This window comes from Galeopterus variegatus, unplaced genomic scaffold (assembly GCF_000696425.1).
Source record: "Galeopterus variegatus unplaced genomic scaffold, G_variegatus-3.0.2 Scaffold8060, whole genome shotgun sequence".
NCBI classification, from domain to species: Eukaryota; Metazoa; Chordata; class Mammalia; order Dermoptera; family Cynocephalidae; genus Galeopterus; species Galeopterus variegatus.
This window is the reverse complement of record NW_007734171.1, coordinates 33,163-37,693: the sequence shown is the minus strand read 5'-3', so window position 1 is coordinate 37,693 and position 4,531 is coordinate 33,163. Positions and strand designations below refer to the sequence as shown.

General features: G+C 40.6%; 1 pseudogene; it reads left to right on the top strand.

The window, feature by feature from the left end:
• LOC103608147 overlaps nt 1–4,301 on the top strand; it is a 26,709-nt pseudogene extending 22,408 nt beyond the window's left edge.
• The last annotated feature ends 230 nt before the right edge of the window (nt 4,302–4,531 follow it).

Sequence of the window (4,531 nt, the reverse complement as noted above, 5' to 3'; positions counted from 1 at the left end):
TGAAGTTGTTACAACAAGCAAACGGAAAGGACATTCTTGGGGTGGAGGGGAGAGAGGGAGGAGGGCGGGAGGTGTCGGTGATGGGCCATAATAATCATATACAGTGTATATTGACAAAATAAAAATTTAACAAAAAATAAAAAAAAAGAATAATTATGATTTGTAACAATATATATGCTAGTAATATTGATTTGATCAACATATCTCAATGTTGAACCCCCAACATATGTATAATCAATTTTGATTCAATAAATAAATTTTTTTTAAAAAAGTAAAAAAAAAAAAAAAAATATTGTATTTCTATATAATATAGATGACAAATTGGAAATGAAAAAAATGTTTAAACTATCATTTACTGCAACTCTCCTATAAATCTAAAATTATCCTAAAATTAAGAGTTTATGAAAATACTACCATTTACACTGGCATCAAAAATATGAACTACTTAGGGATAAATGTAACCAAATATGTGCAAGATCTCTACACCGAAACCTACCAAACACTGCTGACTCATTCTATTCAGGATACTATAACAAAATTCCGTAGATGGGGTGGCTTATAAACAACATAAACTTATTTCTCACAGTTCCAGAGGCTAAAAGTCTGAGATCAGGGCACCAGCATGGTTGGGTTCGGGCGAGGGCTCTCTTCCAGATTGCAGACAGCTGACTTCTCATTGTATCTTCATATGGTGGAAGGAGTGTGAGCTATCTCTCTGGCCAATTCTTATAAGGGCATTATTACCCTAATCACCTCCTAAAGTCCCTACTTCTAAATACCATCACATTGGGGATTAGATTTCAACACATGAATTTTGAGGAGACACATTCAGTCTGTAATAATCACCAAGAAATATTAAAGACCTAAATAAATGGAGAGACATACCATGTTGATAGATTAGAAACTCCATACTGTTAAGATTTACATCCTCTGTGTATTAGTTTCCTATGTCTGCTGTAACAAATTACGACAAACTTGGTGGTTTAAAGCAACACACACTTGTTCTCTGGAGGACAGAGGTCCAAAATGGGTCTCAGTGGACTTAAATCGAGGTTTCAGCAGGACTCCACTCCCTCTAGAGACTCTAAGGGAGAATCCTTAACTTGCCTTTTCCAGTTTCTCGAGCTGCATTCCTTGGCTCATGGCCCTTTCCTCCATCATCAAAACCAGCAGCACAGCATCTTACAATCTTTCTCTGCTTCTATCACGTTGCCTTCTCCTCTTAATAGTATCTCCCTCTGCTGCCCTTTCATGAGAACAACCGTGATTACATTTACGGCTCACCTGGATGATCCAGGCTACTCTTGCCATCCCAAGATCTTAAACTTAATCAAATATTTTGCCATAGAAGGTAATTTTCACAGGTTCCTGGGAAGTGGATCTCTTTGAGGGCCATTATTTAACCTACCACACTCACCCAAATTAGCCAAATTTTTCTAAAGATTCAACGCAATCTCAATGAACATCACAGCAGGCTCTTTTGTAGGAATTGGCATTCTGATTGCAAAAGTCACATGAAAATGCAAAGGACCTAGAATGGGCAAAACAGTTGTGAGAATAAACAAAGTTCAACAGCTTACGCTATGTTGTTTCAAGCCTTATTGTAAAGCTACAGTAAACAAGACAATGTAGTACTGGCATAAGAATAGACATATAGGACAAAAAAGACAGTCCAAAAATAGGCCCATACATTTACTGTTAGTTAATTTTCCACTAAGGTGCTAAGGCAATTCAATGGAGAAAGGATTGTGCTTCAATAAATGGTGCTGGAATGACGAAATAGATGGGGAAATGCACCTCGACTCGAACCTCACAGAACATACAAATTGTATGTGAATTGGATCACGGATCTAAATGTAATACATCAAAGTTTAAAATTTCCAAAAAACAGAGGAAAAATAATATTTGGAACCTAGGGTTAGGCAAATATTTCTCAGATAAAATGTAAAATTGGACTTCTTTAAAATTAAAGCTCATACTCTCCAAAAGACATAATTAAGAAAAACAAAAGTGAACCACAAACTGGGAGAACATATTCTGACAAAGAACCTGTATTCACTATATAAAAAGGGGTTATACAACTAAAAAAATAAGAAAACAACCTCATTAAAATAGCCAAAAAATATGAAGAGACAGCCCATCAAAGAAAGCACATAAAAGGCAAATAAGCACAAGAAAAGATGCTCAGTATTTTCAGTCTTTAATAAAATGCAAATTAAAACCACAATGAGATAAAACTGCACACTCACTAGAATGGCTAAAATTAAAATGATGAACCATAACAAGTGTCGTCAAGGATATGGAACAACTGGAGCTCTCATGTATGTCAGAGGGAATACAAAATGATACAGGCACTTCAGAAAACACTTTGGCAGTTTCTTCTAAAGTTAAGTACGTACTTATTCCATGGCCCCAACAATCCCACGCCTGGGTATTTACCACGGAAAAGGGAAACATATTTCCATACAAAGACTTGTGTTCAAATGTGTAAAGCAGCTTTTTTCATAATAGCCACTAGAAACAACAAACTGGTGAATAGTTAAACAAATCATGGTACATCCATTCAATGAAATACTAAAGAGCAGTAAAGATGAACAAACTATGAATGCATACACAACATGGATGAACCTCCAATGCATGATGATAAGTAAAATAATTCAGACTGGGAATACAACATACTGTATAAGTGCATTCATTCGGCATTGTGGAAAAGGCCATCCTATAGACACAGAACACAGATCAGTGTGGTGACCAGTGGCTGTGTTGGGGGAAAGGCTGACTCAAAGGGGCAGCAGTGAATCTTCTGCAGTGATGGGACTGTTCTGTATCTTTGGGTGGTAGTTACAGAAACATATGGTTTTGTCAAAACTTACAGAACAATCCTCTAAATAGGATAAACTTTACTGCATGTAAGATATACCTCAATAAACCTGACTTACCTATTGACTTATCCACACATACGTACGTACATACAAAGGTGTCAACATCGTCAGCTAACATTTACTGGATGTCTATGGACTGCCAGGTACTGTGGTCTTCCTCATGCATTATTTCACTTAAGCCTCACAGCAATCCTATGAAGTAGGCACTTCCACTATTCCCATTCCACAGATGAGGACCACGGCCTGAGATGTTAAATAACTTGTCAAAGAGCTCACACAGGTGGGATTCCGAAGCCCTTTTAATTGAGTACTATACTATGTTGACTTTACACCGATAATTAAACATATTTAGAAAAGTATCTGGATAAATATACATTGAGCAGTTAGCAGTTATCTACACTGGGGAGGATGAAGGACAATATTACACTCTTTTGCTTGTGATATGTGAGTTTCTGCAAGGTGCACGTATTGCTTTTGTACTATGAATAACATAACTCAGAAGCAAAGTTCCAAGAGAGGAAAGTACTTTGGGAGAACCAGCAGATTTGGAAGGGTTGCTAACTAGGATATATGTAGCCTCTGTGTGTCACAGAATTGCCATCTTTAAAATCAGAGTAACATTATGTATCTCATAAGGTGCTTGTGCATATAAAACAATGAACACAAAAAGTACTTTGTGTAAGTCAATAAACCACTAAATCAGTGGTTCTCAAAATTTTTAGTTTGAGGACTCCTTTGCACTCTTAAAAATTACTGAGGTCCCCAAAGTGAGGAGCCCAAAGGAGCGGCTGCAGGACATCCTCACCAACAATAAGAGCCGCTTAGGCATGGAGGAGCTGGTTCTCTCAGAGCTGAACTCACCACGCTGTCCCCAGACAGGGGACAGCAGTAGCATCTCCTGCTTCAGCTACCTGGACATCCTGCGGGAGGAGAGCTCGGCCATTCCAGCCAGGTCCTTATCCAGCAGCCCTCAGGCCCTGCCCTGTCAGCCCACAGAGCTGTCAGATGAGGAAGTGGCTGAGCTCTTTCAGTGGCTGGCAGAGACACAGCAGGAGAAATGGATGCTGGAGGAGAAGGTGAAGCACCTGGAGGGGAGCAGCACTTCTATGGCAGAGGACCTCTGCAGGAAGAGCACCATCGTTGACACCTATGACATAGACAGCTGGATCAACGTGTCTGTGGCAGGAGCCACACAGACCACAGTGGGCTGGGCAGCATCCCGGGAGATTTAGTGAAGCCAGACAACGAGAACTTTCAGGAGATGAACAAGAAGCTGCAGAATATGCTAGAGGAGCAGGAAGCACCAACAATACGCACTTGCACAAGGACATGGGAGGTCTGTCCCTCGAAACTGTGAGCCTCAGCAAGGAGTGCGTGGGGTCTCCTGATCCAGACCTGGAGCCTGGAGAAGACAGCTAAAGACCTGCAGGCTGCACCCACTCCCTCCCCTTCCCACACCCCAGGATGGGCTGTGGTGGGAAAATGCAGGTCCACTGATTAGGTGGGGAGACTGGACATTAAAAGGGCCAGAGGTGTGATGGCTGGTGATAATGACCCTGTCTTAGGCCAGAGGCCCCAGGGGAATGGGGCTCTTCAGGGAAGGGGCAGGATTTCTCCTTCTTGGCCCTGGTTTCCAGGGTCTTCTGCCT